Source organism: Anser anser, assembly GCF_964211835.1.
Source record: "Anser anser genome assembly, chromosome: 8".
Taxonomy (NCBI): Eukaryota; Metazoa; Chordata; class Aves; order Anseriformes; family Anatidae; genus Anser; species Anser anser.
Genome location: NC_139728.1, coordinates 29175161 through 29200951, shown reverse-complemented (window position 1 = coordinate 29200951; position 25791 = coordinate 29175161). Strand labels below are relative to the sequence as shown.

General features: G+C 40.8%; 1 protein-coding gene and 1 long non-coding RNA gene across 51 annotated transcripts in view; one reads left to right on the top strand and one right to left on the bottom strand.

Moving 5' to 3' along the window:
- Positions 1-24430, top strand: part of LOC310903245 — a 30818-nt gene extending 6388 nt beyond the window's left edge. Inside the window, exon 2 of the long non-coding RNA XR_014587378.1 lies at positions 179-24430. This is a non-coding gene — a long non-coding RNA (uncharacterized lncRNA). The remainder of the gene's footprint in view (positions 1-178) is intronic.
- NFIA (nuclear factor I A) overlaps positions 1-25791 on the bottom strand; it is a 352139-nt gene that overhangs the window by 135200 nt on the left and 191148 nt on the right. The gene's annotated exons all lie outside the window — the stretch shown is intronic.

The window sequence follows — 25791 nt, the reverse complement described above, 5'->3', positions numbered from 1 at the left end:
TATTTCAAACCCTTGAAGGAAAGAGCGTATTATATGCATCTAAGTCCCAAATGTAACTTTAATAAATATATAAACCACAGAAAAATATGATTTAGACTTAAAATACTGCCTCAGCTCTAACGAAAACGTCAATAGTGTAATATGATAAGGAATGTAGTTTACTGGCCCCCTGTTTTAGATGTGGATAATGGAGCACATCTGAAGAGAGCCTAAAAGTAACGCTGAGCTTAAAGAACAGCAGAACAAGCCATTGGGGGCTGAATATTTACGTGCTCAGGACTGACGGGGTCAAACCTCGCAGCCTTTCTCACAGACTCCCCGTAAGTGAAGCTCAGGCCTGACAGATCAGGCCGTACCTCTGGCAATCTCCAGGCCCCTCGTTTCAGCGCTCCGGCCTCGCTGCGCACGCCGGCAGCCCCCAGGGCAGGTGGCTGTCTGCCCCGGCCACCCGCAGGTACCTCGCCGTGTCCGAGAGCTCCGGACGGGAAGGGAAGGGCCAGACCTGGAGCCGAAACGTGCCACGCAGGCCGGAGGTGTCTTTGGGGATCAGCTTCTTGCAGGAGTGCAGAAAGCAACGTATCCTGTGAGCATCAGTAGGCTTCAGAGCACACAGTGACTTCCAGATCGGCTTTTACAAATATTTTCTAATTGATCCAACCGTGGTCTTGAAGATGGAATTTTATTTTATTTTTTTTCAGTTAATTTTTTTAAAATCTTTTATGTACTTGAGGAGACTTCATTGTCCGACTATCTTATTATTTGTTACATAGAAAAATATGTTTGTGAATGGCTCCATTATTTCAGCAGTTAGCCTTCTGCTGCACAGAAAGTTTCCTTTCTGAACAGCCACTCATTCATTCTGCTATACCATTGTACATTTTATGGCTTGCTGCACCAAAAAAAAAAATCTTTTCTTTTTTATTTCTTTCAGTGCTCCAATTATTATAATAGTTTCAAAAGTGGCTTCCACTTTATTTATACCACATCACTTGGGTAAAGGATAGCTACCCACAATAAATCTAGTTATTTTCCAAAGTAAATTGCTCATTAAATATTGTATATAAAAGAGCCCTCTGAGATTCTGAATAATCCACAAAATGTTTTTTAGATATCTCTTTCTACTTAAATAAATAATTGCAGTCATGAACGTGAACCAAGTACTGTGCTTGTAAGGTTGAATTAATAAAAACTGAACTTTATATAAGCCTCAGCTACAGAGCATTATGCTGGTGAAGAATTTCAGGTGCAAATAATCAGAGATTACTACACATGAGGGAATTCACCAGTGGTCATGAATACCCTCAATCTACTTCCGTGAGGTAAGCAATATATTCTCTAATATGATATAGTGCAGGCTCTGTTACTGTGTTTTATAAGTTTTTACTGAACTGAAGTCTTCTTCCTGTTCTACTCATATTGCTACTTATCTGTAGGTAAAGAAATAATTTCTTTAGCTAGTGTATTTACAGAATGGAGAATATACCACATGCTCTTAAATTTTTCCTGTCTCCTAACTTCTCTCCTTTTGAATTAGAGCTACAGTACCCTGTAAATGCTATAAAAACAATAGCAGGGCAGGGGGAAGGGGCTAAATTTATATGATGTCTTTAAGTCTTCCCAGGTCAGGCTAATTCAGTCTAGCTGCTTCTAACAGATCAGTGAGTGAAAAATCCTAATTTAACCCTACAGAAAAGTGGCTTTGCCTTTCAGTTATAATAAGTTCTCCTAGTTATAGCTATGTGATCCATCCCAGAATTTACTTAAACTCTTCTAAACTGCAGTGGTAATTTAAAATGTAGAGTTTTGTGTTACTGATCGGATCCTCAGCTAGATCTGGAATAATTCCATTAAAAGCAGTGGAACTACAGAGATTTCTATCAGTTGTGGTAACACTATAAACCTCTTGTAAATAAAGCCTGCATTGTTAATGCTGTCACTGGTGAAGCAAATTCTATAACCTACAGCACACAGACTACCCATGCAAGCTGATGAATTTTACAAATCATCTCTAACTTTTACTCAGAATTGGTTTCAGTCACAATCAGCCAGACAGCACGTAAAGTTGAGTACCTGAGTAAAGAACGTCACATTTTCTAGAGAAGAAAGGGCACAGCTCTTAAAAGAAAACTAAAATTACTAGAAAGCTTCATTAAAAGTAAGAAGGTGTCTGATACAGGGAATGGCAGCAAACCTGTTCCTGATACTGTGCCCAAGAAGAGGGATAAAATCTGTCTCTGGAAATCTCCCTAAGTCACAGATACTCTCTCTTTTTTTTTTTTTCTTCCTTTATTCATTTAGTTTTGTGATAGCTGCATCATTATTTGCACTGGATCTTAGTAGTAGGTAACTATTTAAAGAGCTGTAGCTATCTTGTGATGTCGTGTAACATAAAAAAGAGAATGGCCTAATCAGTTTACTACTAGTTTAATTTGTACTGTAGATCAGAGACCAGTCTCTTCTTTCCAATTAAAATCTATGTTTGAAATCTGAAAACCAATCCTAAGTGAACTTTGGACAGGTGTATCAAGGTTTCCCTAGGTGGGACCTGGGCTCTGTCTCCAAAGGATGTACAGCCTTATCCTTCGCTCTCTAACTGCAGATAGCGAATGACCCAACCTGAACATTCACTACTAATTGGCAATGACAAATGGCTTGGTGAATAATGTGCTTCCAGGCAGAAGAATTTTGTCTGTGTGGACTCCTGCTAAGTGAACTTAGCTAGGACTCATCATTTTTGCCACTTTCTCTCTTTGAAGACAGTTTAGGTAGAGCAAGACACAACGACTTGCTTTCTTGTGCCTGGAAAACAAAACATCAAAAATGAGGGAAGAAAGAAGGGTTTAAAATGTAGACTAGAGATAGTCAAAATGAAGTAAAAACAGGCAGCTGGCAAATGGATATATGAAGCAAATAAAGGAGGGATGCACAAGGAGACAAAGGGAGGGGAGGGAAACAGTACGAAATAAAAAAGCAAACAAACAATGAAGCTGCAGAGGTGTAAGAATGAAGACGAGAATGTTTCCCTGCATGGAGGGGATATAAGACCTATGCATTGATAAGGACACGGAAAATCTCTGGGACTTGTTTTCTGGGTGAAGTTCAGCCCAAACCAGACTGCCAGGCTGAGACATTTACGGACTTGAACAGGACAGAGGGCTCCACAGCCTTTGTGCTGATCTCCCAAGAAGGGGAGAAGGCGATCAAGAAAGAGTGAAACACACAGCAAAAAGACACGGGAAAGGACAGATGAAAGCACTTTTCCTGATCTGGCTCTGAGCCATAACTACACAAAGGACTATGCTGTTTGATAACATTTGTATTTTTTTTTTTTTATGTTCAAAAATAGGCACTTAGAAAAATTTTGCTTGATAGCAAACACTGAGGAGCAACAGCAAGCTTTCACGTAGATCCTTTCTGGAGAAACAGGTGTGCCACTCAAAATCCTCCAGGATCACCTACATACGCCACTCTGTGCATATAGAGTCAGTTAAGGGCATGATTTTTGGGAACATGATGACTAATTCCTTTAGGCCCTTTAAAACCAAGGTTCAGACGTCAGTACTGAACCATCCATCTGCCTACCTCACTGCATAGCATTTTATTGATGAGGAGAAGAAAATCTGTTTGAAAAGCTAATACTGCCGTTACTCTTCAGAGCACCACGTGTTTTTTTCCATTCTAATTTTATTTAACAGTTAACTGAAATCCCCATATTGCTTTCCTCATTCATACCAAAACCTCACAGCATTAAGAAAGCCACAGATACTGTAATAAGTCATGACTCATATCATCCAACATCACCCGAGTAGGAATTACACATTTTACTGTAAGGATATCTAGGCCATCTCTACATCTAACATTTTATCTAGAATAACGCCAAAACATATCACTTTAAGTACAGCGGGAAAAAGGAAGTTTTTGTGGTTAAAGCAAAGGCCAATGAGTCAGATGATGTGGGTTCTGTTTCCAGGCCTCACGCAGACTTCCTATGCAACTTTGACTGAATCACTTCAATTCTCTGTGCCTCAGTTTTCACATCTGTATGAAGGATGTCAGAATGTCACATCCATTCATCTTGGTTTCTCCAATTTTTTGAGACATCTGGGTGGGACATGCAAAGTGTTATGATAACTACCATGCATCTGTTATTCGGCTGTGAACAGAATGATTATGTGCTTCTGGATGGAGAAGAAAGTTAATAGAAAGGCCAGCCTCAGACCAAAAAAAAATATTATGATTTACTCTAAAGGAGCAACTCATCTCTGATTTGACCAACCCAATCACAAGTGAAATAATTCAAAGGATGCGGTAATGCAGAGCCTTGGAGAAGTAAACACTGACAGACCTCTGAAATCCCTTGACCTTAATCTAGGTTATTGCACTGTGCTGTATCAGATGCAGCAGTCTTTATTATTTATAATTCATAGACATATAATTAAATCTTGCACATTCATTTTGAGAAAGCACAATAGCTAAACCACTAACCCTTAAGCATAGTCTAGCAGTGGCATTTGGAGAGTCAGCCACACTCTCTCACCTATGCTGGCAAACACATTACTCTGGCTGTGAAGGAAACCACAATGTGGGAAGGAAAGCCTACAAAAGAATGAAAACAGAAAGTGTCTAAGGCCTTGGCAGAAGGACACTAAATAAAATAGAGAGTGGTGACTCATTTTGGCAGTGAATCCACCTCAACCCCTTCAAAGGCTTTGGCAAGAGTCCTCGGAGGAGACCCCAGGCTTTTGCCAAGCCACAAAACACCACAATTATTATCGCAGCAGTCATCAACAAAACAGATTTTGTAAACTGACTTGTTGGCACATAGATTAAAGAAGCTATAAAAAGGAATAACAGCTGTTTGGGTTGCCCTATGCAGAAAGTTACTATATAAAAAGTACTTTTACACATATCATATATATGTACACACACACACAGATGCACATGATGTGTACATGAAGAATATACAAACAAGCAAAAGTGCCAAAAGCTTCTGAAAGATTTCATTTCTGTTCATGGAGAAAAAACTCTCAGGTCTGAGAAGTTGTAAACTAAAGACCTGATCCTCTTCTCACTCCTACCAGTTTCACAATATTCACTGTACATTTTCTTTAGTTTCAACAAAGTTATTTCCATTATACAAGTGTATAATGACATGAGAATCTAGAACTAATAATGGCTACGTAAATCAAAGTACCACAGACCTAATTCTCCTCCTACTTACTGGTGCGTAAATCAAAAGAAAATTTTTACATCAAGGAATCACACTAATATGAGGGGATAAAATGGCCCAGCGATCATTTAGTACAAACTGTAACACAGAAGTGTCCTAATGGTTCCCAAATTTTTCACGTTCAGGGGTTATGTTCAGTTTTCATAAACTAGGCATGTTTGAATATTTATATGAATAAAACAAATTCAACTTTAGTAATTTATATTTGCAGCAGATGATGAGGGTTTGTCTACCTAGAGCTCTAACACAAAGACAGGAATCATACAGCAAAATAAACACCTAAATTCAGTCAAAAAAGTGGTGGTGCATGATTTTTCTGCTGGTATGCAGAGTGTAGTTAGGTTTAGAATTTCCTAAAACTTTTTTTTTTAATTTAAAGCAGATGAAAGAGTCCTTTAAATTCATAGGTTTTTTATTAAAGTGGCAGAAGAGAGATGAAACTGAGACCATGACACCAGTATCCTGCTCTAATCTTTATTCACTAAGGACATCAGTGTCCATTTATAGTTTTCACATTTTTTTTTTAATCACATTGATAAGCAAGACTCTAATAGATTTTTTTTTCTTTTACACTTTTCTTGAATTTGAACTGCTTTAAATTTTGGTAATGCATAACATTGAAACATCCTGAAAACAAATTTCAGAGAATCTGCTATATAACTCAGTATATGCAAGGGGCTCAATTAAACTCCATGTGCCCTGACCACTATCCAATAGCTTTTAATCTCATCTTTTCACCAAAGAACCAAGTGTTCAAATTTCATCATTAAAATTATACCCTGCTCCATGGAAGTACTATGGATATATAGGTTGCCAGTGAAAGAGGGTGAATCTGAACTAGCAGGATGTTTATAAACTCTACAAAGACATAAAGGCATAGGTTATGGGAGAAATGTGGGTATAAACAGCAGATATGGTTGAGAAAAACATCTGCATCCCTGTGAATTCCCTCAAGCAAATGGATAAGGGCAAAGTACAGTTGAGATTTCTTGCTACTTCTGCAGAAGAAATGATGTGACCTATTGACCCAGCAATAGTAGAGGATATTCAGTAGTGGAGATGAAGCATTTGGACTTAGGTGTTGATCATTTGGCTGGTTTAATAACGTCAAAATGACTGACTGAGGGAAGTTGCTGCATCACCCCCAGATGATAATGCTTGCTTTTCCGTTGTTTCGTTACAGGGTGAAAATACGCAGAGGTAACTCGAGACACCGAAAACTGCTAACAGATGAAAATTGACAAGTTGTGGGCTGAGAGTGAGACTATGAGAATGCAGAATTTACTAATGCAATCCACCTGAATGGAAGTATTTGCATAGAAAAACTCCACTGTTCTGTTATTTTAACAACAAATATTTTCCAGCTGCATAAAGAACCATCTAATATTTTCAAAGTAACATGTCCTCAGGCAATTTGTTTATTTACAAGTGCAATCCAAAAATTAGCTAGGAATATATTTACGTCTTGTATGCACGGGCAAGCATTTAGCACAAGATGCTAAGAACACAAATAAAAATCCATACATTTAAAGTTTTTAGATCAAAATATTTGCCTTTTATTCTTATCCTTTCCTTTTTTTTTTTAACAGACACTTTGGACTACGTAATGCATTATACAGACCCCAAATTAGCTAGCATGCCAGCAGAAGCAGTGAGTTTCACCTATCCAAGTATTTAAAAAGCTTGCAAGCACACACTGTCTCCTGTGCAGCCCGGAGATCCCTGTTGAGTCTATGCCAAGTCCCTGAAAAGTTGGACACTGCATCCGGTATTTACACTAAGCTAAAATTCTAATCAGCACTAACAGCAGTGTGTTTTAATTCACCCTTATGATTTTATTTCAATCTGCTAAGTAGCACAACTGCCAGAAAGAAACTGCTATAAACTCCAGTAAACAAATGCAAAAAAAAAAAAAATAAATCAAAAAAAAAATCTTAAACCTGTTGGAGATAAAGTTTGCACCACTTTAGACACACAGCCCGAAAGGAAAGTCTGAAGCTTTGGTCGAAGCTGATCTCTGCCGATTTCTTTTCAAATATCCTACCTTCCATTTATTTTTTTTTCTTTTTTTTTTTTTTTTTTTATCCCCCCAACGTGTTTGGTACTTTTTAGCCAAGGAAGGAAAACGCTAATGTTATTTTACACCGGCTATTTCACCTCACGTCCTCCCCTATGCAGCTTTCTGCCAAGTGCTGTGAAACAAGAACACAGTAACTACTTGAATCTCTGGATGACACTATAAATCGTAGTGCCAAGAGGCTGGTGCCAAGTCCAGCATCTTCCTTATTTTGGGGGAAAAAAAAAAAATCGTCAGGAAAATTCTGAGAAGTTGGTCACCATTTTGGACCTGTTCAGTGCAGTCAGACCTTGGCAGCCATCTTACAGCTTGGCAACCATTTTGAGAATGTGCCTGGCAAGCTCTCAGAGCTCGCCGACACTGTTTCAACACAGCGCTGGTTAAATATAGTCCAAATTAAACAATACCGTGTAATATCAGGTAAACTCACCCTTCATAAATCCACTCAGCACGACGGTTTACAAGTACATCTTTAAAGAGCAGGGGACATTGTGCTTTTCATCGAGGCCGCGCGGTCGCCGCGTGCCTTAACCCTTTCCGGGCACAGGGCTGGTGAAGCCCAGCAGAGACCCCCAAAGCCAAGGTCTCCATGAGGCCTTTTGGGGGCCATGCTCCCCCAGGGCCAGCAGTGACACGGGGAGACCACAGACAGCACGACATGGAGGACGTGTTCCCTGTTATCGCCATTTAACAGAGCCCTGGAAACCCCACCGGGGAGCAAAGGAAACACCGCGTCGGGGGATGACAGGGATTTTCAGGGAGACTACACACAACACCACGTAAACCAGCAGCTGTTGTGTGAGAAAAACTACTTTCACAGCTTTAATTTCCTGATGAACTTTTCCATGTGCTCCTCTCCCAGAAAAAAAAAAAAAGAAAGAAAAAGAAAAAAAAAAGTTTGATGAGAAAAATCCCTTCCAGCAGCCAGACATCTTAACGAAGCCTGGTTTATTAAGAGAGCCCAACGCTGGTGCAAGTTGTAAACAAACACTTCCCTTCTCCTCCCCACCCCACAAGATCAGCGTGTTTTTGGACCAAGCGCTTTTCACTTCGGTGGTGCCAAAATCCCAAGGAGGACTTTGTGCCAGTTGAAGAAAGGCACGGTTGTTAGAAACCACGTTGGCCCCGAAGTAGGAAAACCGTTTCACAGGCGGAGGCCGGGAGCGCGGGCAGGACAGGCACGCGGGGGAAGCGCCTCGTCCTGTGCCACAGTGAGGGGTACGGCAAGGTGCTCCAGCGGTATTTCTCCCAGTGTTTTAAACAATCCCTGCACTGAAGAAGTTCATTTTTCATATTTAATGTAGTGTAAACACATTTAATAACTTCAGGAGGAATGCGGGGTGAGTGTTTTACAGAACAAACAGTGCTATCACCAGGACTGCTTTACTGAAGTTTAGTCTACACGGGCTCTAACTCTGTCAGACCTATTTGAATAAAACTTAAAAGATAATATATGGGTAAAATTCAACACTTGCAAAAGCAAGTGTGTAAAAAGGCAAATATTTGAAGGTACTAAACAGTATCCAAGTATTAAAATGACATTTTGGGGAAGTATTTAATATCTGAAGACAAATGTCTATTGGAAATGCTTACTACACACATTATATTCTGCTTCTTATCTTGAAATAATTTACAGTGGAACAGAAAAGATCAAGTTTATGCTCTATTAGCATAAAGTTTAAACTATAAGGGTTTTTTGACCTTGAAGTCTGAATTAAATAATGTCTGGGATTTTTATTCTCCCTCTTTTTTTGCCCTTTTGAAATTTTAATTTGGGGAAAAAAAATTTAAAAGCCAACTAATTAAGTGTAATTTCATAGTGAATGAAATAAATTAATTAAACCATAATTGAAATGACAATATTAAATATGAAAATATTATGCTGGAGTAGATCAGAATAAAGTCTTGACACTACTGGATATCTTTTATATTGAAGGACAGTATCTGCAGCCGCATGACGTCAGCCATGCTAGAATAGTTGGGAATGCATTGATAAATTGCTCCATCGATTCTGTTCTGCTTCACTTACCATAATTATAGCACAGTAATGGATGACATGAGTGATATATTTTTACTTTAGAGAAAAGCCAAGAGTTTGCCTGTTTCTTTATGAGATTAGACCAAATCCTTTCAATTAATACAGCATGATTGATATCTAAAAGTGTACTGGGGTAAGATACTTGCTTCATGTGCACATCTTTAAACATTATTGGTTAAATATTGAAATAGGATTCAAAGAGCAGTTTCAGTGCTTTAAATAACAGTGTCATTTTGGTAATATGAAAGATGTATCGTCACAATTTTCAAAGACTTTTCTGGGCCTCTTTTAAGTGTTTTGATTTTCTTAGATCTAAAAATCACATTTGCAGTTAATATTCATTTAAGCCAGGACAACTTTAACATTCCTCCTGAAATCCACGGAACTCACTTAAATAATGCTTTAAGGGATCAGCACCCTCACTGAAGTCCCTGCCAAAACTACCAACAGTTATGTTGGGAGAAAGACTGGGATGCCTGCACTACGCTTTTCAAATATGTATCCATAGGTCCAGGTTCAGTATTCAGCTGCTCTCTGTTGAAGTCAACTCCCATTGAAGCCAACTGATGAGGTCCATGTGGAGATAAGAACAGCCCAAAGAATGATTTGTGTCCAGCCCTGCAAATGGCTATTCTTAAGACCATAGGAATGAATGCCCAGAGAAGTTGTGGATGCCCTGTCCCTGGAGTTAAGACCAGGCTGGATGGGGCTTTGAGCAACCTGGTCTAGTGGAAGGTGTCCCTGCCCATGGCAGGGGGGTTAGAATTAGATGATCATTAAGGTCCCCTCCAACCCAAACCACTCTACAATTCTATGAATAAGATTAAGTAGAAGGTGAAGTAAACAAAGATGAGTTATAATAATGCCTTATTGTTGCAGAGGAACTGCTACACAGTGCACAGCCATATATCCCATCTCCAAATCTGCCAGCAGTAGAAGAAAGACAGCAGTAACCCGCATGGATTCCTCAACAACAAGATGTGGAGGCATCTGCATGACTCCCCTGTATTTGGTCTCTCTTCCAATAATCTTTTAGCACAACTTACTATAATTCAGGGTAGTCATGCCATCCATACAGACAGTAATCCTTTTTAAAAACTTTTAAAAGTATGCCACTGAAGAAAAAGCACCCTAACCCTAATGCTTTAGGAATAAACAACCAAGTTAGCTGAAGAAGCAAGAGAGGGAATGTATTCTTGCACAGGAGATGTGAACAAAGGTGGGAGTAGGTAAGTCAGAGAGACGTAAAACCACTGTCACAGAAGAGGAATCTGTATTACACAGATGCACAGGAGAAGACTCTTGTATCAATGCTGGTAAGACTGTCTCACTAAATGCAAAAAAGACCTACACATTTCTCACAACTCTAACTTCCCTCATGATGCAGGTTCTTCACGTGAACAGAGAAAACATATGTTGTAAATTACTATGTATCTAATATTATTACTATTTTAGCTGTTCCAGTTTTGAAAGTGGTAAGAAAAGAATCCTGAATAGGTGATTTTTAATCAATGAGAATTTTTTTCAGCCAGTCCATGATACCTTCGTGCTGAATAATATCTACATAGAGGTGAGCAAAAAACCCAATACTCATGGAGTTATGAATGAATCCAGAAATATTGGTGCAGAAAAAAACAAAAACAAAAAAAAAAAACGACATTACTGAAATGCAGCCCCATCTCACAAAGCATTTTTTCAGCACTGGTTCAAAAAAGACCATAACCAATTTCTGTAAAAATTTTAACCTGTCCCCTTCCCCAAAGCAGTAAATGTATAAGATTGATCTGTGCTTATAACTGTTGAATTAATTCCCTTCTCATGTTACAAGGGCTGTCACTGGACATAAAGTGTAACTTGGGATGACTGTGGCAGCTATCAAACCTCCTCTGACACATTAGAGCATCTGAAACCCAGACACCCAAGGTTTACATCAGAAAACTCCAGCATGTAGTGAACAACTCAAAACCAACTATCGACCATCCTATTGATTTCTAGTGGGGAAACCAAGACGGGAAAAGCACTAGAAGAGATAGGATTTCTTTTCCTCTCCTCATCTCTAACTTAGTGGCTGCCAAACTCGGGTCTTCTCAGGCTTAAGCCATCAGAGGTTTGTGTTGCAGCTAGCCAGGATGTCTGCCTAAGATAATTCAAGCTGAAAGCAGACAATGTGCAGTGGGAGCTGATTAGCCACTGACTTCCAACGTGACCTGTCTCAGCCCCAAAAGAAGCTTCTTGACAGTAAGATATGGAGGCTACAGCACAGCTGAAAAAAATATGGTTATCTTTTCAGATGGTATTTGAGGACATCTGACTTTCATACTTGGGCAATTAAGAGAGGTGCTTTTTGCAACTGGCAAGTCCCGGCCCTGGCCTTTAAAATATTTGATCACATACTGTAGCAACAGGTTTAAAAGAGATTATTTTTTTTTCAAAAACTCTCTGCAGCTGATATGAAATATAGCAAGGATTAAATAAACCTTAAAATAATTCACAGTATGGAAAGAAGGTGTTTAAAAGGCCATATATTCTTCATTCCCTTTTCTTCATCAACAAACTCAGTCTGCTGTTTCAGTAACTCTGCTGAAAGTATTCCAGATTTGCATCACCATAGCTGAAGGCACTTTTGACCTTATGTGGAGACTGGGAAAATAATAACTATAGGTGTGATTTTGATCGTTTATAATTTAAAAAGAAATATCTCATGTTTGCTTCAGATCATCTGTTTCACTCATTATATTCATATCCCAGCTATTATTTTCATATTTAATTTGGATATTAAATATCCACTTCAAAATGAAAGCTTGATTCTGGATCCTGTGGATTTTGCAGCTGAATCTCAGCCACAGGAACACCCTTTTCCAATTATAAAGTGTATGGCTGGGGTGTAAATCCTAGAGCATATTTTATACTGAAAGTCGCAATGTTAGCAAAGCACTAAAGAAACCTCTGAAGATATCCTGTAAAAACCTGATGAGATTGTTGTCAAAAATCAGAAACATTTTCTGCCTTTGAAAATATGATGGTGCTACGGTAACAGAGTAAGACCATCATCTGTTATTTTTAATTTGTTACGTTAATGGGCTGCAAGGTCCAAAGTATTTGACATATATGAACTGTTCTGCTTGCTCCCCTTTGTAAGGCTCCAGCGTTTTTTACACAGCTCTGCAGGAACACAGACCATAACGTCTGGAATGTTTTGATCTTATCTAAAGTTTTTAATAACTTTCTTTTTTATATACTACATATTTTACATTTTTTATTTCAAAACTCACTTTGCAGCTGTTTATTTCCCCCCAGCCCAAGAGGATTCTGCTCAGCTCCAGGTCCCCGAAGGACAGAAGTGGAGGTGCCCAGCAGCAGCCGTCCTGCCCCAAGGGGGTGCTGCAGAAGTGCGAGGCACCCCGGCTTCCTCCGAGGAGGCAGAGGAGGCAGAGGAGGCAGAGGAGGCAGAGGAGGCAGAGGAGGCAGAGAAGGCAGAGGAGGCAGAGCTGCTGGGCCGTGGCAGGGCCATGGCCAGGACACCCGGCAAGCAGCTGCTCACTGGGCAGCCCTGCAGACACTTTACAGCTGCTTTCTTCATGGCATTCCCAAGAAAGTGATGTGCCTCTCCCCGGGCGATGAATCCACCTTCTGAGATACAGGGATCAAATTGCACTGCACTTGAACGGCCAGGCTGAATCGAGTCCTCAGGAGGATATTCTTTTTCTTTTTTCTTTTCCTCTTTGCAGCAAAGAGAAAATACAAGTGCATGCATTTATAAAGCGACACCAAACTATTATGTAAATGCTGCATGTTGGAGTGAGTATTTTAGTTTTTGGTGGGACAGCAGGAATAAGCTTATAAATCTAGGGCCTGGGGTCAATACTTAAGAAGAGATTACCTCTAAGCTTTACTTACACATCTATTTTGGCCCAACAATTTACAATGTATTTCTGGAGAAGAGACTAGTCCCTGCTCATTCCTGCTAGCACAGGGCACGTGGCAAGATGCATCTTCCTGAGAAGTCAGGGGCTAACACATAAGAAGGGACAGTAAATTCCCGTTGAAGCTGTAGAGAAGGCGATCTGACTTGAGCTGCAGCGAGGATAAAATAAATCTACTCGGCTTCAGGCCGGCACTTTTTCTGGCTCATGACACAGGCTTTCATGCAGTCTTGACGCCTATCGTACAGCTCGTCATGACCCTCACCCTGACAGCTTTGCCTCAAGCCAAGATCTGAGAGGGCTCCTTCCAAAACAAACCAAGACAAAGTTTCTCTGAAGCGATGTTTTTCTGAACCGAGCAAGATGCAACTCCACTTCCACCCACGTCGTAACCCGTGCACATGCCCAGAGGCATGTGACCAAAGCACATGGAAATGCACACACCAAGTTCTCCAGATGCCAAACGGCAGTCCAAAAGCTGAGATCCAGACATTTCAATGTAACTAGCAAACTGTGTCTGCAAATCCGCAGCCCTGTGTTGTCTGAGGACATACGCTGCAGGTGCTATCGTAGAGGCTGCTCTCTAGAAGGGGCCTCTACACTTCCAGCTATGTCATCAAGCACACAAACTGAGGTTGTAAAATAAGAACAACCTTACAGCAAGGCAGCGTTACCCGTGGAATGAGATTCACAGTACACAGAAAATATCAGAAGGGATCATCAAAACATTACGATAGATACTAAAGTGGAATTCCTGTTAAAATGTTCGTTTACATTATACATAAAAGCAATATATTTGTGTGCTTGTAAACATGTGCAAAGTTATTTTACTGACAGAGGCATTCCGAGAGCATAATAAGGAAGTTACACTCGTAACAAAGTAGCCATCTGAAATAATAGTAAATGCATTATTTAGTAGAAGTTAATAGTGCGGATTAATAAGCAGTACATGTAGATTGTTTGATTTTGTACTCTAGTGGCAAAGGAAGATATAACAGCATGTTTGGACGGAGGAACTGGAATGTTTGAAGTCTGCAGCTGCAGAGTTTCGCAGCAGAGTTACTGAGCGCAGGCCAGAGATGACCTGAACTCGGTTAGCTGAAAAAAAACAAACGTGAGAGGAGGTTTCCATCCCGCCTCGCAGGGTTCGCTGGGACGCGCTTTCTGACTCTCACGAATAGCAAGTAAGTCCCTGTGTTCAAAATGATGAGCTTCATGCTAAAACCCTTGTTTAGCACCACAGCAGCGTGCTTTCTAGATCTGCAAATTGCAGACCATTTCCTAGAAGGTAAGAAAATAGCAAGCTATATATAATAGGAAGCCATTCCTCCCTGTAAAAAGGAGGGTGAATGCACCTATAAAAAGAAGGGTAGATGCACGTATTTGCTCTTTTTTCTCCTCGGACTGAGAGGCACATGGCAGAAAACGGAGCGGGATCAAGTCCAAAGAACTATCCTCCTTAAGGATACGCTACGCGGTATCATCAGCGAGTCTCAGCCAATATTGGCTAACAGTCGCTGTCTGTTTGCCAAGCAGAAGTTTGCCATGTTAAACTGTCACTATAATGCCACCTTGAAGAGGCGTTATCATCACTCTTGCGATGATACACGGCAACCGTGAACGGAAACGGAGGCCGGAGCTCACACATCTGAACAACAGACGATCCTGGTGCCGCGGATAAGTAACCCAGCAGACAGCGCTGCTGCTTATCGCAGCAGTGATCCGGGAGCCCTCCGCCACAGGGACTACTCCTTCAGACGGGCATTCCCCACTGTAAAAACTGTTACATGAGTTTATAGCGTGCCATTTACTGAATTTATTAAGAATACTGAGTGTACAGAAACCCATCTTGTTATTTCTCTGTGTTTACTGCTTCCCTGCCCTGAATACAGTGTAAAAGCGCAACAGACAGCCACAAAATCCCCAAAAAGCATCACGTGGAATTGATACTGACCTTAAACACCATGGACAAAAATTCATTTCCAAGGCATCTTGCCCTAAGACCTTCACAGGTAAAGGACAGAGAGACAGCCACAAAGCACCGGCTGGATTTCCCCTTTCGCTAGACCTCTCTTGATATTGAATGAGGTGTATAAAACTCGGGTAAAGGAGAGCGGCTACACCAGACAAAAGTGCTGTATGCTGCTGGAGACAAGGCTCACCATATGGGAGAACACTTACATAATACAGCTGCACGGCCTAGCCGGGGGTACTGCACAAATTGCCCCTCATTAATATGGCAAAGTTATAACCTGGACTTACAGAATGCAGGAACTGGAATTTGGTTTGATACAGGGTGTGAACTTTTTTTTTATTTAATAATGACTGTATAATATTGACCTTAGTAATTACAGACTGCAAAAGTGAACTTTGCATTAACGGCACCATATTGATTTTGCAAATGCAGAAGTACAAAAATACTTTTACGCCTAAGAAAGGTTCCAGCTACCACATTTGGAAGACCTTGGGAGAACAGTAACTCGGAGAACTTTCTTTATTCAGTACCGGTCCTAAGCATACACCTAATTGCCTTACTCACAGGCTCTAATATTGAACAGCCCGATAACGCCTCCTCTGGAGTGCCCTCCCCTCCCTTCCAGTCAAGGTGGTTCTCCACAGTTTGTGGAGTTGGAGTCAACTCTAATGGGCCAAATGCAATTTAACTCATTAAAATACTTTATTCAGTACGTAATACATCAGCAAATTAATATATTATTCACTGATACATTCAGAACTATTTAGCCAGCTGTATGAAATGTTTCTAATACATTAGCTGACATTTTTTTAATTACACAAATACTTTGTATAGCAAATAACTGTTCATTATTTGGCAAGCCCTGCAAATCATATATAGTTAATTATATTCAGGTTGGTGTATTGGTTATAAATAACTGTGATAAAACTGTGATATCAATGCTGACAGAATTTTAGAGGAAATCAACATTTTCCTGTACTGAAGTAACTGAAAACTATGAACAGAAACCCTGCTTCTAAAAATGCAATTGTAAATGAAAAAAATGTATGTGCACAAAACTATTATTTTATCTATGTATTTTTGCCTTCAATTCTTATTAATTTAATGGTTTGTCTTAATTTACAAATCCGAATTTTTAAGAAAACTAAAGAGCTGAGAGTTTCTTCATTCCTGTATTATTATTTTTTTTTTAATATTATACAAGTTACTGACTTTTAGAAGTTTGTAATTTTTAAAACTATTAAGGCAACATACTCAAATTTATAAAGGCACTGAAGTAAAGGCCAATGACAAATTATTGCTTGTGCATTCTGATCTTAAGCAGGATCCTCTTTCCCATAATCAGAAGAGTTGAACTCATGAAAATGCTATGCTGGACACGATGGCCAAACACTGCTTTTCAGGGCCAGATCCTCTGCAGATTTACTTGCAGAGATGTGAATCCCAAACTTTAAAGACTGACTTTTGATCCTGCTTAAAGATCTCTGTGAACAGTCACGTATGGCTAAACTGGAGAATGAGCAGTAAGCCAAGCATGGGGACTGCGGGAGGTGGAAAACCTCAGCACCCAAAACAGTTGAACCACAACAGTGCTGTCTATCACACTGCAGTCATTTGCATGCATTCAGACAAAGGTGATCAGCTTTATAATGAAATAAAAGTTGAAAATAAAATTCTAACAAATTACTGAGCTCATGCTGTTCTCCACTACGTCATCCCAAACTAGTCTGTGCAGTCAGTTCTGGTTTGCCTCAGTATAACCAAGTTAAAATTTGTTTCAGTCTGTGCCTCGTGCAGAGGCATACCCTACCATCTGCCTAGGTTCAGCTAACCAGCCTCCTTTTCTGAGACTCCCTGAAGTAGCAACCTGAATATCACACCTGTTTATCACGACAACTCCCTCTAACAGATCCTTCTGTTTCCCTGTCCTGACTATTATATCTGTTAGCATCCTGTAGCAGGCAAGGGGAACATGACCTCTTCCCATACACAAGGGAAGAGGCTGAAATTTTGAGCCACGGTGATGTAGCCTGTCACCAGGTGTGGATTAGCTGTTCCAAGTCAGTGCATGTCACAAGGTTTTGAGGACGTGTGGAGGCGTGATGAAATTCAACACAACAACATACATCCTTAACTTACCACATCCTTGTCTGAAAACAGCCATGCCTGGAGGGACCATTTCCCATATTGTGGTATGTAGTAAAATACAAACACAAAACCAAACTCAAAACCAACAGAACAAAATGAAGCAACAACAAGAACAACAAAAAACAACTAAAAGGAGATTGGATACCTTTTGCAAGAGAAGTATTGCTAGATGTAGAGCCAGTGGAAAAAAAGAAAAAAAAAAGAAGAGAGAAAAAAAGAAGAAAGGAGAGTATTTTCTTCAGTAGGGCAAGTTTCTCCTGCAAATTGGCAGTGAATCAGTTACTAAATGACATGCCTAAAATCAGGTGGTGGATTATTGGAAATGAAATCTTTGTCCCAGGAAAGCCAATGGCAAAAAATGCTATTGATTTCAATGGGACAGGGTTGTCTCTCTGGACTTAACAGTCAATCATGCAGAATTGGCAACAGAGTCCAAATGTCCCTGTTTGTTATTAGACCACGGAAATCCGTATTAGTTTGCTTCATCTGCACTCGTGGCCAGCACATCAGTGCTTTTTTGTATTTTTTTTTTTGGCATGGAGGTGTAAATAAGCTGAGTGGGTTCAATTTTTCAACCCAAGCCACACGAATGAGAGCTCTGCTATTTCTCCCAAGCATTTCAGAGTCCATTTTCCTCCTGAAATGCATGGGCAGACTCACCACTAATGGGAATGCTGTGTTTACAAGCAGAGGGGAACTAAGCCTTTAGTGTTTTTGCATATTTGCAATACAGCGTGTGGTTCGGATGGGATGAAGGTTTATTGGAAGAGGAAGATGGTGAAAAATGGTGGAAGAAAAACCTGGTCCTTAGAGGCTAGTATTGCTGTTAAGTATATATAGTCTTCATTTTTCTCAGTCCTTTTTGCAGAAAAGCTTTGGTGAAGAACAATTAAACTAAAGTGCATAGGCTTAATATTATAAATACTATACAGTGGTATAATGCTGCTATTTAAACAACTTTTAATGAACAACTTTTCAAAATTTAAGGTCTTGGAAATTCTTCGATGACAAGCCTTCTATTTATGACTAATCTTTTTTATCTGTAACGGTATCTGGACGGTAACAGGGTAACAATGTAGAAAGAGTGTGAGTGTGCGCAGTGCACACCCGCGCTGAAAAACGTTAGATGGATTCACAATAGTGAAGTTAGCGATAGATGAAGTGCTATTGATATGGTACCCGAAGTCCATCACTTAGATTAAATATTGTATGGAAATCACCACAGATTGATACAAGGCTGAGTAAACAAACGATACAAACTGTAGCGGGTGTATTTGTCCAGGCAGATATTAGTGCCATACACAAAATGGGACCAGGGAACACTGAAAGTGAAAATTTGTGACCTGTGAGTATCCCCAGAATGCCCGTAGAACATTATTCCCCCTTTTAACCTTAATTTTTATTCTCTGTCTCAATTTCTGCTCTGCTTCTCCCATCATAGCCCGGGCTACCTAGGCTGACAGCCGTCGTGGGCCGAAGTAGCACAGATGGGGCGGCTGCAGCTGCCTCTCACCTGACAGACTGCGAAGCCCACCGGGACACTTTCCTGCTCCCTTTATGTCTGTCTGCCCACATTTGCAACAGCGCCTTTCCCCGGGCCTTTATTGAACGTGTCACCGATGCCACACGGATGCAGCTAGAATGCAGGGCTCACAAGTGACAGGCCCGCAAGGTGCTCCTCAGCGGAGGAAACCCCGGGCGGGCCTGCCCAAAAGGATTCATCGAGCAGTCCGGCGTGGGCCCTGACTTAATGCAGTTCAACACGCCTGGCTCCCCGAAGGGACGACGAACCCCTCACGGCAACTCGGCACAGCTGGAGGGACCCGTGGTGCCCATGGATCTGCGTGGTGCCATGCCGCAGCAGGCGTGGGTGGCAATGTGGGAGCTGCCCGGCCTCTCAGGGCTGCGGGCACGACGCTGGCCCTTGTACAGCTGCTCCTGTGCGGCTTCACCACCAACTCCACTAAGTTCCCCCCAGTCCGGGATACGACTTTTTCAAAAGGAACAGCCTCCCTTCCTTTGTTTCACCTTCAATTTTGTCCCAAAAAATAAAGGGGGGAGTTAGTTTTTCCATGTCCTACTTTGCCAAAAAAAAAAAAAAAAAGTGCTGCCACCTGACCAGGCGCTGGGGCCGCAGGACATCGAAGCGCTCTCATTCACTTCCACAAATAATCCCACCTGCATGCAGAGCACTCGAGTTTCAAATATCAGGCCCTCAGGTCCGCAGGCCTTGGAAATGAGGCCGTGTCGGATTTACAGTGTCGGTGCGTGAGCAGGGGCGAGTGTGGCCATTTTGAGCAGGCTCAGCAGGCAGCGCGCCGAGCTGAGCCACGGGCCCCGGGCCCCGATCACGGAAAGTTTTTTGCAACGCACGTTCACCGAAAACTATGTGTACCTCTGCAAAGCGAAGCAGACACGCTGCACATGGCTCCAAGAAGCATGCCGGCCTTCCCCAGCCTGCCAACGCAGTCATCACCGCTGTATTTATTAAAAGCTATAAAGCGAGGGAAAGGCCCCCCGTTATATTGTCCCCGGCCTGCTTTCTATTAAAGCAGAAGACAATTAATGCAGACTGCATGCCCTTTACTTTGGATGGAGTTAAGATTTTGCTGGCTGCTACACCAAAACTTCCCATGCTGTGTTTACTGAATTGAATATAATCTTTTTTTTTCTCCTTCCTACCTTAATTTCAATATTTAGAATAGTTTAATTATATCTGATATCTCCTAAATGTTAAATTGCTGCCATGGATACTGTACTCGTTTTAGGCTTTGCCCATAACCCGAAATGTAACTAAAGATTAATAGAATGCTGAGATATTTTTGGCTGCAAGTGAAATTTAATGAATAAACATTTAAATAAATTACCCCAATAATGAAACAATATGCTATTAATGCCTAAGCTATGCTAAATGCTTCACTTCTTTCACAATTCATGCAAATACTGGGGGAAAGAAATTATAGTGGTGAACTACATTAAACAAAATCCTTCCTAAACCACACCCATCAAACAGTGTCTCCACAGTATTGGGAACAAAAACTGTGGCTTGTCAGTCAAAGTGTCTAACTATGGCATATGGGTAAAGGTTTCAGTCTGCTATCTCCAGACTCATCTTATGGCCCTGGTTCAACACTACTGAACTGCTCTCTAGACAAAAGACAAAACTCATTGAAAATGGGTGCTGCGAGCTGTCTGGTCAGCGCGACCGTGCCGCCTGCGTCTGGATGCACACAAACTACTGGCATGGGGGAAAGGCAGCGCACTTCAGAGGGCTTTAGAGTTTCCTAAGAGCTGAAAAAGAAGCAGCCTGAAGGTTAAAGCTGGCTAGTCAGAATGGCATACTTGGCTGCATATATAGCCAGGTGGCCTGGGCATATTGGCAAACAACTGGCAAACTGCCCAATACATATGGCTTAGATTGCTTTGCTCTTCCCATGAAGCCTTCTTAGACTCTTGAGCAAGCATTCATTTTAGAGCAAAATGCATCCAAGTGTTAAATAAAAGCTTCTCCCAAATACGTTGCATGTAACCTTTTCCTTTAAATAATAAAGAGATAGCTATATTAAATAAACAAATTGTATTTTTTAGCGTATTCTCACAAAAAAGTGGCCCCCTCCCCTCTGGTCTTTTTCTAAGCAGATCTGCCCTTACTTTTGTTAACTCCTGAAGTACCAAACATGCTACTTTTTCAGCACATTGTCCTTTTGAGAGGGAAGTACTCATCGCAGCATTGAGCTCTTAGCACACCATAACTTGCGTTTGCACTGAAAAGTCGGGCACTTGAGATGCACGTTAGCAGTGTCCTGTGCTGCTGCCACCACACAGAAGCCACGGCAGATGTTCAGGGTTTCTCCCAGTTACTCTAAGCTTTAGGCAGAGAGTTGCCTTTATTACATGTTAAATGACATTTTATTTTGAAAAGTGCTTTCTCTCACAAACTTAGTCAAGTCCCAGTAGAAATGTAAAAATGCAGAAAATTTAAGTGAAGCACTTGACACATACTCCAGAGCAAGTATATGTTTAAGCATCAATCCTACAGCACAAGTCCTTGTGCTAAGGCTAGTGTAAATACTGCATTAAACATTCACAACAGCTTTGGGGAAAGGGCTAAACATATTTAAACAATTAACACATGCCGAACTCTAAGCCGGTGCTTACACGCCACTGACTCCAAGCAGAGGTTGTGACAAAGGTAAATTCTTCTAAATTAAAAGCAATGGGACTCCTGTTGAAAGCTCAGTAAATGCTTAAGTGTTTTGCTGAACTGAAGCCTCAGTTAATGAGAACCAAGAAATAATTCTCCTCCGTTCTAGAAAAAATGTGCTTGCTCACCCTCATTCCTCTAAAAACCCTTTCTGTTTCAAGAACAGGGCACTGAAGTATGGGAATGCTGTGAGCGAAATTAAGACAATAACCTTAGTTTCACTTTAATTGACTCTTAACTACAGTTCTTCAGCAGGAAAAAAAAATAAAAAAAAAATTTAAAAGTCCAAAAAGAGAAAGCTAAAAACTTTTCAAAAAGCTGTTTAACAGCTAAAACTGAGTTACTGTTACTGTGTCTCCCGCAGGTAATTCTGCATTCCTAATGAATATAAACCTTGATATTAATATGTTTTAATTAAAATCAAGGTCTTGTTAACATTTAAAGGCAAGTGTGTCACCTGCTAGTAAAAGCAACTTCTAATAATCTCAGCTTTACAGTCCTCATCTCTGAAAGGATAAATATACCCAGCATATATGGATTTGGATCTGACTTCAGCCAAAGTCTGCAGACATTCCCTCTGCTTAATCATTTAATCTCCTTGTCATTTTGGGTTTTTGATAGAGCTCCCTTTCCTCTATTCTTTGCTTGTTTTGTATGTTTGAATTATGAAATCATCAGGTCAGGGAGTAATTTACTTATATAGATTCTTATTTATATAATGTCTACATACAAGGAGGACCTGACCTTCACCAGAACCCCTATAAGCCATCATAATATAAATAGCGTACATTATTTACTTAACTTCCTTGCTTCAGTTTCTTTAAGGGGGGAATAATATTTACAGGGATGTTGTGAGGATTAGCTCATTACTTCAAGAGCCTTGAAGATGAAACATGCAATGTAAATGAGAAATATCAAGTATCAGTGACACTGATGAAATTATCATCACCATTGTTAAGAGCGGCGTTCAAGAGTAAAATTGGGAGAGAAATGTGTCTTTCTGCAAAAACAAGTTGCTCATAGGCCGAAACACGATGACCTTGGCGCCATCTTTTCCTTCACCTTCCTCATCTCCCTCCTCACTGGCAAAGAGCATCATTTGGAGCTTTATGAGAACGTCTCCACGCCAAGTTGGACATGCTCCAGGCAGAGCTGTCCTCATCCAAGGGCAACACGTGAAGCGCTCTCAGGCAACTCAGATGGCCTGGATGGAGGAAGAGAGAGTGTGGAACAAACAAACGGGGAATTGTTGTTTGTCCTGCGCAGGCTTAGTTGCCGGAGACTGGACAATTATAAATTTCTCTTGATGGAGTGAACTGGAGGCTCCAAGATGGCAGCAATGGGGAAATTTGAGCCTTGACGTCCCTGCCGCAGCGTGCTGTGAGTAGGGGTTGTATGTGCTACTGCAGTTTGTACTGGAGCTGCACCGCGGCTCCCAAATTTTCAGATGGACCAACACTAATCTGTTCTTTTTTATCTTGGTAAGAAAGATCAAAAGAAACCCAAACGCCAGGGATATTGAAACTCTGCATACAGGTCTGACTGCATTTGGCAAAGGATCTGTGGGCCAGACCTTTACTGACTTTAGTAGTACTGCTTCATTTAATAATTCAGACCTCGTTATACGGACAAACCAAGCCCCTGGATCCCGCTACTGCTGGTGCTGAGGGGGCTGAAATCCAAGGATGCATTTCCACACCACGCGGTGAATGCCTGCCCAGTACGTATGTGCAAGATGCAGGGAGACTGCCGAGTTTTGCAAGGCAAATGAAAGAAAGCCTTTAGGAGAAGAGTAGAGTTACCGGCCCTTAGACGTAACCCAAGTAAGCCGAATAAAATCAGTGCTTCAGACCAAAATTTACCTGGGGAATTGCAGCAAACCGAGAAGTCAAGGGGAAAGGGAAGGGGGCAACACCGTACAAACCAGAAGGAAAGCCTTGCCCATGCTGCTCCGGGCTTCGTCCACCTGGCCAAGGGCACGGGGGACCAGGGCAGCGCTGGCGGCGCTGGCTCGGTGGTGGGAGCAGCCGTGCGGCAGCCGCCCTGCCCTGCCCTGCAGCGGCACACGCGAGTGCTGCGGGTGATCTCATTTCCAGTAGTTGAGTGAAGTAAGTGCGTAAGTATGCAGGATTGGGGCCCTGGAAACCATGGAGAAACTGGGTTTCTCTTTTTATTACAGACAACTGCAGCGCCTGTGGACTGGTGCAGAAATGTTCATTTTCCCCGGAGAAAGACCTCGTCCTGCGATTATTATTATTTTTTTTTTCATATATAAATGACTCTGAAAGGAACTTTTGAATAAAAATAGTGACTTGAAAAAAAGTTAAAAATATTGTCTGGCTAAATAAATAAGCAGATTTAAAGCATGAGGATAAAAACGACTGTTTACCATAAAGACTAAGCATGTTTTTAAAAAGAATTCTGCACAAAAGATAAACTTTTTCTAACTGTATTTTGATTAAAGTTTTGAAGCTGTTTATTAGAAGTAATTGCTTTTCCTCAAGGAAGAACAGATGTATAGATGCAGGATTTTGTTTCTTCTTCTCCTTTGTGTGAAAGTGCACATGAAAAGTGTTTCTATAAAAGAAATACAAGAGCTGGAATAGTTTATGTCACTGTAAAGATAATAATAAATTAGTGCTTACTGTGCCTGTAAAAGCGAATGAGACAGCTTCCCCTGCCCGTCCTCACGCAGGCAAACTTAGTGAATTCTCTGAGATTTAAAAAGGAAGAACATTATGGAGAGTAAAACTTGCCCTAAGAGCTTCAGCAGGTTTTTTTCTTTTTTTTAATTTTGCACTTTTCCTTTAAAATATTTAAGAAAAAAAAAAACAACACACAAACTTTTAAAGTCTACGTACGGAGGTCCAGGACTGAAATATTCTTTGTCCCTACCACTGCTGGTCTTTGCATTTTTAGAAAACTTATCTGGCTCCTACTGAGCCCAACAGCGCTGCTGGCCGTTGGCTGGAGCAGAATCCGGCCCCAGAGCTCATCCACCTTTTTCTCCGAGACAAAAGGTTGTAAAGGAGGCCAAAAGCTCTGCGCTTTGATAACGTTCCCAAACATATGGGAACGTACGGCTTCATGAAACTGCATTTAACAGATGTTTAAAGAAAGACAACTAACAGATCCAGAATGTAGTAATGAGGAAAAAAGACAATGTACATAAATTCAGCTGCATGTCTCTTTATAGCGCTACCAATGCCCTGGAGACAAAATGCAAATGAGTCTACTTATTTGCAATATGACACTCTCCATTTTATATTTAATATTTTAGGTCATTACTAAAACTGATTTTCTTTAGAAGTGCTTTCTTCTGGCACCTAAATGGAAGAAGATTTACACAGTCTGCAGCATATTATACTTTGTCAGTTCACAGAGTCAGGAAAAAAAATCTCAACTATCAATTTCAGATTAAAAAAAGTAAATGAAGAGGCCCCGTGCGGGCTGCACACAGAGCCCCTCAGCCGTGCGAGTGTCCTGAAAATAGCTTTCTTTTTTAATTTTGAAACTTCTGAGCCCAAAATTTGAGTTGAGATAGTTTGGGAGCCCAAGGACCAACTGTTCGGTTTAGCAAACCAACAATGTCTGCTCATTTTGTCCCAATCTTTTCAGCTTAAATATTCACAATGTGCCATTATTACTGAATCATTATCTGCCTTTAGCTCTGACAACAGCATCATAAGGGCTATGAAAGGCTCCTTTCTTCTCATGATTAGTCTCTAAAACATTTCCTCATCTTACAGTGCTTTTCAGCTTCCCAGAATGCACCGCTCAATTACAGTGCTGAAATTAACTGTATGCCACTCTTATTTATTGATAAAAGAATAATCAAGTGCTCCAGCCCATAGCCCGCTTTGGCCACAGGTTTTATATCAAGTTTCAAGTAATGCATTTTTTAACTCTTTGAATTCTTTTATAAATGGACGGCATTGTCTGTGGCGCGGTGACAACGCCGTGCCGCTCGCTGTGTCACACGAGATAAAGCACCCTTCATTTGTTTGGTGTAATCTTGTTGAAAATAGTCTTGTATAGCTGACACGTTAAAAATTAATCTTGAAAGGGAAGAGTTTGTTTGTTGTTTTTTTTTTTTATCATCGCTGGGACTGATTAGGATCCAAGGAAATCAGAAGTAAACAGAAGAGAGATACAGAACTTGTTAAACTCCGGTCTGAAAGTGCCCGAATCCACAA